Consider the following 13795-nt stretch of genomic DNA (forward strand, 5'->3'; position numbering starts at 1 on the left):
ACACTGCAATATTTAAAAATTTTAAACCTGCAGTGTTGTACATGCAGATTAGACAGAATTACTCCAGCATGGAGTCTATTTCACTGCCTTGGATCTAATAGTTTCACTTCCCTGGCTGTGATTGACAGCCTGCATACAGTACATGTTAGGATACGACCATTATGCAGTGTCATGCCGGTGACTTGCATGGTTTGTAAGTACAGTCCTACTCACTGCGTGCACTGCTCTGCTACTCCCAGTGTCAGACCATTTTGTTGAACTGCCTCTTGCAAATACTTCTGACACTGCTATATCCACCTGTTTCTGGAGAGTGTTTACCCTGCTATTGAGAGGCGCAGTCGACACTGCAGGAATTTAAAACCACTATGTTCTGCAAAGTTTTGCTTTCCTGGTCTATCCCATGCCAGCAGTGGATATCTTAAACAGCTTCTCCCTCCACAACTTATAAAACCTACAAGAGAAAAAATGAGCAAAAACCCTGCTGTAAATAAGTAAAAAGCAAAAAGTTCATCTAAATAATGTTATTTAGATGCACTTTTTGCTTTTTACTGATTTACAGCAGAGTTTTTGCTGATTTTTTTCTCTTGTAGGTTTTATATGTTTATGGCCAATGTGAACATGCGTTTATGTGCTGCATGTGTACCAACTTAAGTCAAGCTCAATTTTTGTGCTTTTTCCCTCCACAACTTTCCTGAGCTTAGGTCCTAGCTGCAGTTAGTCACTAGTTACCCATCTAGGTGCATTTTAGCTTTGACTCCCCCTTTATTAACCCGCCTTGAATACTCATTTAGTCTGATCTCTTCGCTCATGACCATGGTTTTGTATTCTGAACCTGTGCTGCTCAACCCATCCTCAGACTGCTTGACCACATTTCTGTTTTTGCCCTCTGTGCCTTGCATTTCTGCCTCTGACCCTCGAGTTAGCTGATGGAGGTCTGGTGATTGCACTGGAGTTGCACCTGATCACTACCCTAATGACCCAAGCCTTTCCTCATCATCTAAAGCTCTAGTGAAGGCCAGGTAGTCACTTAGTTACACCCCTCCAGTGTAAGCCTGGTCAGTGACGCAGTGACTCCACACCCACCGTGTCACAGGCAAGCTGTCAATCACAGCCAGGGAAGCATGATTAAAAGATCCAAGGCAGGACTAAGCCAGGGGAAGAATCTCCTCACTGGATTCGTTATATCTCATTTACTTACGCGACATTGCAGGACAAAACTATATTATTATTATTATTATTATAGCGCCATTTATTCCATTGCGCTTTACATTCTTCAGAGATTGCAGCACGGATAAGTTACATCAAACACCTTATTAGAATAAAGAAATCTGCATGCCCAATGGTATAATAGTGGTTGGGTACAATCAAGGGACCTGACGAGTTTAGACATAAAAGCGAAGGCAGCTCACCCAACACAAGATAATTGTAGCCTTCAGCATGGAGGAATCCACTCCCCTCAACGTGGCAACAAGTAGATCAAAGTAAGAAAGTCCTTTTCTGTAGGTTCCATTTAAAATAAGAGTTAATTCCAGCAAAGTTGAAAAGATGATATCTTCTGATACATCCAAAGTATAATTGACACATTCCTACAAGTTGCAGACTGCAACCCAGTTCTTATTCATGGATCCATGAATAAGAACTGGGTCGCAGTCTGAAATGCTTAGGAATTTGCTAATTATACTTTGGATGTATCAGAGAATATCATCTTTTAACTTTGCTGGAATTAACTCTTATTTTAACTGGAGCCTATGGCTTGAGGACTTTCTTACTTGGACCTGACAAGTGTCCTTTTAATATTAGGAGTCTGTAGGCATCAATATCCTCAGACATAGATATTTGCTTATAAAGCAGGCCATACCTACATTATTATATTGCCAATAACATATGTCATTCCTCCTTCAAACATTTTGAAGCCATTCATTAATTGAATTCTGTGTTTTAGAAGATACTTCCCATGAAATAACAATTCTGAACCATCTTTACTTAGAGCTCTTTACTGTTTCTTTTCTTTATTATTCCTTCTAGAAATTGATGAAAAATTGACCAAATGGGTGTTATTTTTCCCCTTGTGAAAAGGGTGTGTCCCTAACACAGTAAAACAATACCGATTGGATAGTATCGGAGTGGGAAGAGAAACACCCCTGACTAGTAGCACACAGCTCCAATTAACTCATACATTTTCAATAGAAATAACAGAGGAATGGCATATATTATACAGTCATGGCCAAAAATGTTGGCACCCTTGAAATTGTTCCAGAAATTGAAGTATTTCTCCCAGAATATTATTGCAATTATAGATGATTCATTATACAGAACACATGTTTATTTCCTTTGTGTGTACAACACAACAAAAGAGAGAAAAAAAGGGAAATTAGGCATAATTTCACCAAAAAACCCAAAATGGTCCGGACAAAATTGTTGGCACCTTTCGAAAATTGTGGGTAAACAACTTTGCTCGATTAAGCTCACCTGTGGCAGTATGAAAACAACACCAGGTAAAAAGGGGGAAAAGTTGACGTAATATTTGCATTGTTTGTCCATGTGTAAAGAACATTATTCTACTGCTTATTTAAAACATAATGTGGCCTACAAAGAAAATAGCACAGTACCTACAGTCAATTATGGTGCAGCTTCAAAAATGTTTTGGGGTTGTTTTGCTGCCTCTGAGTCTCAGTGCCTTGACTGTGTGCAAGGCATCATCAAATATGAAGATTACCAGAGGAATCACAATGTAGTGCCTAGTGTCAGAAAGCTGGATTTGTGTCCTAGGTCATCAGTTTTCCAGTAGGACAAAAAATCCAAACAAACTTCAAGAAGCACCAAGAAATGGATGCTAATAAAGTGTGGTGCCCCTGGGGTCCAGTTGCCACAGGGGTACTGCACCTCACCCAAAGGTGTGGTATCCCACTCTCAGGTAAGGAAGGAGCACTACCCAGGACTCTAACACTCACATCCAACACACACTAGTTGAGTCATGGCATCTGGGTGTACCCTTAGGGAGGAAGGCCTCATACTAGGCTGGATAGGAAAGGGTATTGGGGAGTGGGTGGGGTAGGTAGAGTAGGGGAGGAGCTAATTAGGAGGGAAAGTTAGTCAGACTGTGAGAGAAGTGGAGCTGAGCAGATGTGAGGGTCTGCAGCTCCTGCCAGACAGAGCAGAGAAGTGTGAGAGAGAGATATTGAAGGAAGCTCCCAGAAGGACAGAAGGGGTCCTAGGGGCACAGGTAGTGCAGAAGCTACCCGTGGGGCCTGTATCCAGACGTGGAGGGACCAAGTCACAGACAGAGGACCTGTTCCAACTTAGTGGAATGCTTCAAGTTCAGCTAAGAAACCGGAGGCTGTGGCTTTTGCAAGAAGCACAGCCACATCTACCCATACTTTGCCAAAAAGGCAGCCGTATAGAATCCAGGGGACTCAGAGAACATCGCCTGACAAGGTTTGTGGCTGCTGGCTTGGGACACTGTGGGTAAGGCACTGAGCAGGAGAAGTGGAAAACCAGTATAGTGAGATGGCCAGAGAAAGGCACACGAAAGGTGTCATGGAAAGGTGTATCACAATCTACCTGGGAATTTGCTGGACCACTGACCTGGAGAACACAGCATCTGGCTAGTGTTTGTGGACTGGAGAACTGTGAATAAAAGTGGAAACTGCACATTACTGTGTCTTTGCATAATTTCTACAACACCTGCCCAGCCTAACACAACCACCGTCATCTCATAATTTATTCATACAGTTGCCCTGAGGTCTAGCTCGACCTGTGGAGAGCTGTACCAACTCTGCTGCATCACCATCAGCCCCAATTGGCTCTGCAGCAGCATAGGCTAACTCCTTTATTGCCGAGTACTACAGGTGGCGTCACAAACAAATCCCCTTTCCCATAAACTCTATTACACCGTTATTTGGACTCCCAGAGCCATGGATCGGGTCACCGCTGCCATGATCACTTTAAGAACTGTCTGACCCGGCCCGAGTACTCCACGGCCCTTGGGGGCGTTCCGAAAGCGCTGGAGAGTTAAGTGGTTAGCAATGAGTCTAGATCTAAATTCCATTGATTGCCTGTGAAGATCTTAAAATTGTTGTTGAGAGAAGGTGCCTTCAAATATCAGAGACCAGGAGCAGAAGAGTCCAAAAGAAGAATGGTCCAAAATTCCAGTTGAGATGTGTTAATTCCAGTTGAGAAGCTTGTTAATGGTTAAAGGAAGCGATTGATTGAAGTTAATTAATCCAAAGGGTGTGTATTGTGTAACCAAATACTAAGTTGAGGGTGCCAACAACTTTGTTCGACCCATTTTGGGGGTTTTATGTGAAATTATGTCCAATTTGCCTTTTTTTTCTCTGTTTTTCCAATACACACAAAGGAAATGAACATATGTAAAGCAAAACATGCGTAATTGCAATAATGTTTTGGGAGAAATACTTCATTTTCTGGAGCAGTTTCAAGGTTGTTTATCATAGTAAAAAGACTTAAAATTATGATTATTAAATATGTATTAAAAGGATGAAGTCATCCAAAAACAGACATACATACACAAAAAAACAGCTAATCAATGTATAAATCAAAAAGGGTCTTGCTACCTATGTCCTACACTAAAGCCTATACTTTTGCATACCTACCAGCAGAGTTTGGCGCCCTAGGGAATACGAAAGTGGCGCCCCCAACTCCTCAACGACTCTCCCTGTTAGTCCTAGATGTCCCTGATAAAGGGAAAGGGGTAGCAGGTAGAAGAAATGAGAAAAACTGGGATACTAAAATATGTCAGCTGGGCTACCTGTATTGAACTAGTGTAGTATTACTATGTCCAAAACACATACCTAACAGTAGTGAATGCATGCCACTACTGGTATGACACCCCTTTTTTGTATGTCTTACATATTAGTCTAACCACTTTCTACTACCTACTTCCTCCATTTTTTATCATATTGCTTTGCTGGTTATTCGCCCTAGAAACCAGGGCTTTGTAGGGAGAGAAGGGGCACCTGTCGATGAGAGGGGGCGCTACTGACGCTTTTGATAGGGTACCAACCTCCGCTGGTAGGCAGGAACAAACCTCAGGTTGTATGTAGGGCTAAGGTAGCCGGTTATTGAGTTTGGTCATCTATGACATCTGTATACATTCACCACTATTAGTTAACCTCTCCTCCCATTCCTGCCTAGTCAGATTTTGTTTTTGCACTATATGTGTTTTGGACATAGTAATACTACACCCTTTATCAGGGTCATCTTGGACTAACAGGGAGAGCCATTGAGGAGCAGGGGCGCGACTATCATATCCCCTAAGGTGCCAACCTCCACAGGTAGGTAGGCAAAGTATAGGCTTTAGTGTATGGCATAGGTAGCAAGCCCCTTTTTGATTTAGACATTGATTATCTGTTTCTTTTTGTGTATGCATGTCTGTTTTTGGATGACTTCTGTTGTGGATTCTGTTTTTGGGCTCCCTCTGGTGGTTACAGATGGTACTGGGTGACTTGTGTTCTCTGCGGTCTCTGGTGTCCACCTGTTCTATCAGGATATGGGAGTTTCCTATTTAACCTGGCTTTCTTGTCATTTCCTCGCCGGCTATCAATGTAATCAGTGTGTCTTGTTACCTCTGCTTCCCGCTTCTGTAATCTTCAGGACAAGCTAAGTTTTTGTTTTTCCTGTTCCACGTTTTGCTTAATTTTTGTCTTAGTCCAGCTTGCAGATATGTGATTCCTTTTTGCTGGTTGCTCTAGTGGGCTGATATTACTCCTCATGTTCCATGAGTTGGCACATGAGTTCAAGTAATTTCAGGATGGTTTTTTGTAGGGTTTTTCGCTGACCGCGCAGTTCACTTTTGTATCCTCTGCTATCTAGCTTTAGCGGGCCTCATTTTGCTGAATCTGTTTTCATAACTACGTATGTGCTTTCCTCTCATTTCACCGTCATTACATGTGGGGGGCTGCTATTTCTGTGGGGTGTTTCTCTGGAGGCAAGAGAGGTCTGTGTTTCTTCTAATAGGGGAAGTTAGTCCTTCGGCTGGCGCGAGACGTCTAGGAATCATTGTAGGCACGTTCCCCGGCTACAGCTAGTTGTGTGGTTAGGTTCAGGATCGCGGTCAGCTCAGTTTCCATCACCCTAGAGCTTGTTTTGTATTTTGTGCTTGTCCTTTTGTGATCCCCTGCCATTGGGATCATGACAGTATAGCCGGCCCAAAAGTGGTAATCGTATTGGCTGAAGTAGGAGGAAAAGTAGTCTGAGGAAGTTTTTTTTTTTTTTCTCCCCTCAGAGTTTGCTGCCTAGCCTTAATTGCAGCCTTGCTGCGTCTTACCTCTTCTTAATCCTTGAATGGCTCTGACCTCAGCTGTTTATCATGGACGTCCAGAGTTTGGCTTCCAGCCTGAATAATCTTGCTGCTAAGGTTCAAAATATACAAGATTTTTTTGTACATGCTCCTATGTCTGAACCTAGAATTCCTATCCCAGAGTTTTTTTCTGGAGATAGATCTAGTTTTCTGAATTTTAGGAACAATTGCAAGTTGTTTCTTTCCTTGAAATCTCGCTCCTCTGGAGACCCTGCTCAGCAAGTCAAAATTGTTATATCTTTCCTGCGGGGTGACCCTCAGAATTGGGCATTTGCATTGGCACCAGGGGATCCTGCGTTGCTCAATGTGGATGCGTTTTTTCTGGCATTGGGTTTGCTCTATGAGGAACCTAACCTAGAGATTCAGGCTGAAAAAGCTTTATTGGCTCTCTCTCAGGGGCAAGATGAAGCAGAAATATATTGTCAGAAATTTCGGAAGTGGTCGGTGCTTACTCAGTGGAATGAGTGCGCCCTGGCTGCAAGATTCAGAGATGGCCTTTCTGAGGCCATTAAAGATGTTATGGTGGGGTTCCCTGTGCCTACAGGTCTGAATGAGTCTATGACTATGGCTATTCAGATTGATCGGCGTTTACGGGAGCGCAAACCTGTGCACCATTTGGCGGTGTCTTCTGAACAGGCACCTGAGACAATGCAATGTGATAGAATTCAGTCCAGAAGTGAACGGCAAAACTATAGGCGGAAAAATGGGTTGTGTTTTTATTGTGGTGATTCAGCTCATGTTATATAAGCATGCTCTAAACGCACAAAAAAGGTTGATAAGTCTGTTGCCATTAGTACTTTACAGTCTAAGTTCATTCTGTCTGTGACTCTGATTTGTTCATTATCAGCCATTTCCGTCGATGCCTATGTGGATTCAGGCGCTGCCCTGAGTCTTATGGATTGGTCATTTGCCAACCGCTGTGGGTTTAGTCTGGAGCCTCTGGAAGTCCCTATTCCTTTGAAAGGAATTGACTCTACACCTTTGGCTATGAACAAACCTCAGTACTGGACACAAGTGACCATGCGTATGACTCCCGTTCATCAGGAGGTGATTCGCTTCCTGGTACTGTATAATTTACATGATGTCTTAGTGCTTGGTCTGCCATGGTTACAAACTCATAACCCAGTCTTGGACTGGAAAACGATGTCTGTGTTAAGCTGGGGATGTCAGGGGGTTCATGATGATGCACCTCCGATTTCTATCGCTTCATCTACTCCTTCTGAGGTTCCTGTATTTTTGTCTGATTATCGGGATGTTTTTGAGGAGCCTAAGCTCAATTCGCTTCCTCCTCACAGGGATTGCGATTGTGCTATAGATTTGATTCCTGGCAGTAAATTTCCTAAAGGACGTTTGTTCAATCTGTCAGTGCCAGAGCATACTGCTATGCGGGATTATGTTAAGGAGTCCTTGGAAAAGGGACATATCCGTCCATCTTCGTCCCCTTTGGGAGCAGGTTTTTTTTTCGTGGCCAAAAAAGATGGTTCCTTGAGGCCTTGTATAGATTACCGTCTTTTGAATAAGATTACAGTCAAATATCAGTATCCTTTGCCATTGTTGACTGATTTGTTCGCTCGCATTAAGGGGGCTAAATGGTTCACTAAGATTGATCTTCGGGGTGCGTATAATCTTGTGCGGATAAAGCAGGGTGATGAGTGGAAAACCGCATTTAATACGCCTGAGGGCCATTTTGAGTATTTGGTGATGCCTTTTGGACTTTCTAATGCTCCTTCTGTCTTCCAGTCCTTTATGCACAATATTTTCCGTGAATATCTGGATAAATTTATGATTGTGTATTTGGATGATGTTTTGGTTTTTTCTGATGACTGGGAGTCCCATGTTCAGCAGGTCAGGAAGGTGTTTCAGGTCCTGCGGGCCAATTCTTTGTTTGTAAAAGGTTCAAAGTGTCTCTTTGGAGTCCAGAAGATTTCTTTTTTGGGGTATATTTTTTCCCCTTCTACTATTGAGATGGATCCCGTCAAGGTTCAGGCTATTTGTGACTGGACGCAGCCTACATCTCTTAAGAGTCTACAGAAGTTCTTGGGCTTTGCTAATTTTTATCGTCGTTTCATAACTAATTTTTCTAGTGTTGTTAAGCCTTTGACGGATTTGACTAAGAAGGGTGCTGATGTTGCTGATTGGTCTCCTGCGGCTGTGGAGGCCTTTCAGGAACTTAAGCGCCGGTTTTCTTCTGCTCCTGTGTTGCGTCAGCCAGATGTTTCGCTTCCTTTTCAGGTTGAGGTTGATGCTTCCGAGATTGGAGCGGGGGCGGTTTTGTCACAGAGAAGCTCCGATTGCTCAGTGATGAAGCCATGTGCGTTCTTTTCTAGAAAGTTTTCGCCCACTGAGCGGAATTATGATGTTGGTAATCGGGAGCTTTTGGCCATGAAGTGGGCATTTGAGGAGTGGCGTCATTGGCTTGAGGGTGCTAGACATCGTGTGGTGGTCTTGACTGATCACAAAAATCTGATTTACCTTGAGTCTGCCAAGCGTCTGAATCCTAGACAGGCTCGTTGGTCACTGTTTTTCTCCCGTTTCGATTTTGTGGTTTCATACCTGCCAGGTTCAAAGAATGTGAAGGCGGATGCTCTTTCTAGGAGTTTTGTGCCTGACTCCCCTGGAAATTCTGAGCCCACTGGTATCCTTAGGGATGGGGTGATTTTGTCGGCTGTCTCCCCAGACTTGCGACGTGCTTTGCAGGAGTTTCAGGTGGATAAACCTGATCGTTGTCCGCCTGAAAGACTGTTTGTTCCGGATAATTGGACCAGTAGAGTCATCTCCGAGGTCCATTCTTCTGTGTTGGCAGGTCATCCTGGAATATTTGGTACTAGAGACTTGGTGGCCAGGTCTTTTTGGTGGCCTTCCTTGTCGAGGGATGTGCGTTCTTTTGTGCAGTCTTGTGAAGTTTGCGCTCGGGCTAAGCCTTGCTGTTCTCGCGCCAGTGGATTGTTGTCACCTTTGCCTATCCCGAAGAGGCCTTGGACGCACATTTCCATGGACTTTATTTCGGATCTCCCTGTCTCTCAAAAAATGTCCGTCATCTGGGTTGTGTGTGACCGCTTTTCTAAGATGGTTCATCTGGTACCCTTGCCTAAGTTACCTTCCTCCTCTGAGTTGGTCCCTCTGTTTTTTCAGAACATGGTTCGTTTGCATGGGATTCCGGAGAACATCGTTTCTGACAGGGGATCCCAGTTTGTGTCTAGATTTTGGCGGACGTTCTGTGCTAAGATGGGCATTGATTTGTCCTTTTCGTCTGCATTCCATCCTCAGACGAATGGCCAGACGGAACGAACTAATCAGACCTTGGAAACTTATTTAAGGTGTTTTGTTTCTGCTGATCAAGATGACTGGGTTACCTTTTTGCCGCTTGCCGAATTTGCCCTTAATAATCGGGCTAGTTCTGCTACCTTGGTTTCTCCTTTCTTTTGTAATTCGGGGTTTCATCCTCGTTTTTCCTCTGGTCAGGTGGAGCCTTCTGATTGTCCTGGAGTGGACATGGTGGTGGATAGGTTGCATCAGATTTGGAGTCATGTGGTGGACAATTTGAAGTTGTCCCAGGAGAGGGCTCAGCAGTTTGCTAATCGCCGTCGCCGCGTGGGTCCTCGACTTCGTGTTGGGGACTTGGTGTGGTTGTCTTCTCGTTTTGTTCCTATGAAGGTCTCTTCTCCTAAGTTCAAGCCTCGGTTCATCGGTCCCTATAGGATCTTGGAAATTCTGGACCCTGTGTCGTTTCGTTTGGATCTCCCGGCATCGTTTGCTATTCATAATGTGTTCCATCGGTCGTTGTTGCGGAGGTATGAGGTACCTGTTGTTCCTTTGCTTGAACCTCCTGCTCCGGTGCTGGTGGAGGGAGAATTGGAGTATGTTGTGGAGAAGATCTTGGATTCTCGTGTTTCCAGACGGAAACTCCAATATTTGGTCAAGTGGAAGGGTTATGGTCAGGAGGATAATTCTTGGGTGGTTGCCTCTGATGTTCATGCTGCTGATTTGGTCCGTGCATTTCATAGGGCTCATCCTGGTCGCCCTGGTGGTTCTCGTGAGGGTTCGGTGACCCCTCCTCAAGGGGGGGTACTGTTGTGGATTCTGTTTTTGGGCTCCCTCTGGTGGTTACAGATGGTACTGGGTGACTTGTGTTCTCTGCGGTCTCTGGTGTCCACCTGTTCTATCAGGATATGGGAGTTTCCTATTTAACCTGGCTTTCTTGTCATTTCCTCGCCGGCTATCAATGTAATCAGTGTGTCTTGTTACCTCTGCTTCCCGCTTCTGTAATCTTCAGGACAAGCTAAGTTTTTGTTTTTCCTGTTCCACGTTTTGCTTAATTTTTGTCTTAGTCCAGCTTGCAGATATGTGATTCCTTTTTGCTGGTTGCTCTAGTGGGCTGATATTACTCCTCATGTTCCATGAGTTGGCACATGAGTTCAAGTAATTTCAGGATGGTTTTTTGTAGGGTTTTTCGCTGACCGCGCAGTTCACTTTTGTATCCTCTGCTATCTAGCTTTAGCGGGCCTCATTTTGCTGAATCTGTTTTCATAACTACGTATGTGCTTTCCTCTCATTTCACCGTCATTACATGTGGGGGGCTGCTATTTCTGTGGGGTGTTTCTCTGGAGGCAAGAGAGGTCTGTGTTTCTTCTAATAGGGGAAGTTAGTCCTTCGGCTGGCGCGAGACGTCTAGGAATCATCGTAGGCACGTTCCCCGGCTACAGCTAGTTGTGTGGTTAGGTTCTGGATCGCGGTCAGCTCAGTTTCCATCACCCTAGAGCTTGTTTTGTTTTTTGTGCTTGTCCTTTTGTGATCCCCTGCCATTGGGATCATGACAGACTTCATCCTTTTAATACATATCTAATAAACATAATTTTTGGTCTTTTTCTATAAAAAGCACTTTCAAGGTTGCGAACATTTTGGGCCGTGACTGTAGGTAGAGATGAAAGATTCATTTGATGTGAATCATTTATGAGTGAGTATACCCGTTGCTCAGGTTTTCCTGAGCATGCTCTGGTGGTCTCCGAGTATTTGTGACTGCTCGGAGATTTAGTTTTTGTCACGCAGATGCATGATTTACGGCTGCTAGCCAGCCTAAGTACATGTGGGGGTTGCCTGGTTGCTAGGGAATCCCCCACATGTATTCAAGCTGTCTAGCAGCTGCAAATCATGCAGCTGCATCAACAAAAACTAAACCTCCGAGCACACCGAAATACTCGGAGACCTCCCGAGCATGCTCGGGAAAACCCGAGCAGCGAGTATACTCGCTCCTCACTAATGTCAATCACTCTTCATGTAGAATTTTTAGGAATTTGCAGAACATGTCTGCTCTCTCAGCCTAGTGTCAGAGGTAGGGAGAGAAAGTCATATCACACTGACAAAACTATACAGGTAGTGTGTGACAGCACAGCAGTATAAAAGATTAGTTTGTGAGGAACAGGCTGTTCATTACTACCCTTTACCCATAGCCATGTATGATGAAGTCACGTTCATATTTTTAAGGTTGCATTTACGTAAAAGAGCTTGAAAAAGACTGGATTCAGTCCTATGAGATGGCAGATAATCATATACGTGTTTTCAGGGCAAGGTGAGGATTGCAATTATTTTTGATTGTCCACAAATTGAATTTCATGGAGAAATTCATCAAAGCTGATAAATTTGAATTTTAAAAAATGTTAAAGGGAATATAATAATTTTCTAAAAGAGAAATGTTAGGATTAGGCAGGGGCATATCTACAGTAGGTGCAGGAATAGCAATTACATCCAGGCCCTAGAGCCTGGAGGGGAAGTCCTGAAAGGTCCCTATGGTCCATATGAAAAGACTATAATAATAATCATAAAGACTCATGATATTTAGGGCCCTGTTGTAGATTTTGTACTGAGGCTCAGGAGCTTCAGGTTACGCTCAAAAGTCCTCGAAAACAATATTATAAACCAAATAAATGCTTTTATTGTAAATACATAATATTAAAAAATTGGAGATGAGAGCAAACCAAAAAGACGGATGGAAAGAACACACATTGGACAAAACATGTATTATAACTGTATCCTGAATATGGCAATACAGGGTGTATCATATATTTAGTAAGACATTTTTATAACCTGTTTGAGACATGGTTAAATACAACAGATAAGTTAATACTAAATAAAGTGCATAGTGCTCATAACCAAAGTTTCTGGGCAGATACAGGGCAATTAATGAATCACACACATCTCTGGGAGTTCCTCTCTCCCTGATTGACCATAGGATATATGAATATAATGGAATAATGTGAAGTGCACAATCTCCTAAGGATAATCAGGGAAAGTGTCATGCACATCATAGCTCAATGGAACTAAATACAACAACATGTAAATTAACAATATAAGAACCACAAATAAGCATAAATACCCAATGTGAAGTTCCGTCCAACGTCTGGCAGTGTGAAGGCCGTATCTTATGGTATGTGTTTTTTTGAGTTTTTCTATGTTAGCTGGTTTGGGATTTCGTATGACCTCCATGATTTTTAAGGACATCGCTGAGTCTTCTAGACATGGAATGAACAAACTTGCAACATCTTCCATTGTGGACGTCACCCATGCGTGCCATTCCTCTGCAGCATGCTCCGTATTGTGTCACGGGAAACTCTTTTTTAGGTGTTAACGTCCGTGGTGAGCCTGGATGTCTCTGTGAGATGGTTGCAGTTCCATCTTTGTTACATTTCTGTATCACTTTTACCACATTATTCTGACTGATGAGTAAATCAGTAAATCCCACGTTGTAGAAGTATTTTGTAGTATGGTATCCCACTGAAAATGTTGATTCTGAAACGAAATTAAAAGTTTTCTGACAAATCTGTTGGGGTGTGCTCATTAATGCTGAGCACTGGAAGCATACATTTTGCTAACCAATCTTAAAGGAAGGTGCAAAAGACTGTATTTTCTATAAAGTTGGAAAGTAGCTTTACCAGCATGTATTTACCTAGTCAATAACTAAAAGGCAGGACCTAGACAGGTAGTCACGTCAGTAATCAGTTGTGGATTGATGGTAGCCCTACAAGCCTTCTCCTTCCTGCCAGCATCTGTGGCTGTTCTTTTGATAAACCATTCTGATGACACTTCACATATATGGCACGCTGCAATGATGACATTATGCTAATCAAAAGAGGAGCCTGGGATGCTGTTAGATAAGAGGCAATGTGCAGAGCTCTTATTTTTCCCTCACAGATTGGCACAATCTCTACCATTGGGCATATAGGGTTTTGTTGACCTGCTCAACATATGCACTGGGAACTCCTCTCACCAGGGTGGCTGTATGGACACTCCACATGAGGGGTGAATATAGTTGTAAAGTGGTGTACCAGCTTTTTTTTCTTCTGTTTCAATCTAGCGTTGGTCACATGATGACGGGGGTTCAACACTGTCTCTGATGGAAGAGATGGCAAACAAACTGGTGACATGAATGGCAGTATGAGGGAGTATGATGTGTATTGTTTTGTTTTTTTAAATCCATGCTGG

General features: G+C 43.3%; 1 protein-coding gene across 3 annotated transcripts in view; it reads left to right on the forward strand.

Annotated features, from left to right (window-relative positions):
* Positions 1-13795, forward strand: part of LOC138638573 (ephrin type-A receptor 3-like) — a 523615-nt gene that overhangs the window by 114822 nt on the left and 394998 nt on the right. The window lies entirely within an intron of this gene.

The sequence above is a fragment of the Ranitomeya imitator genome, chromosome 5 (genome assembly GCF_032444005.1).
Source record: "Ranitomeya imitator isolate aRanImi1 chromosome 5, aRanImi1.pri, whole genome shotgun sequence".
NCBI lineage: Eukaryota > Metazoa > Chordata > Amphibia > Anura > Dendrobatidae > Ranitomeya > Ranitomeya imitator.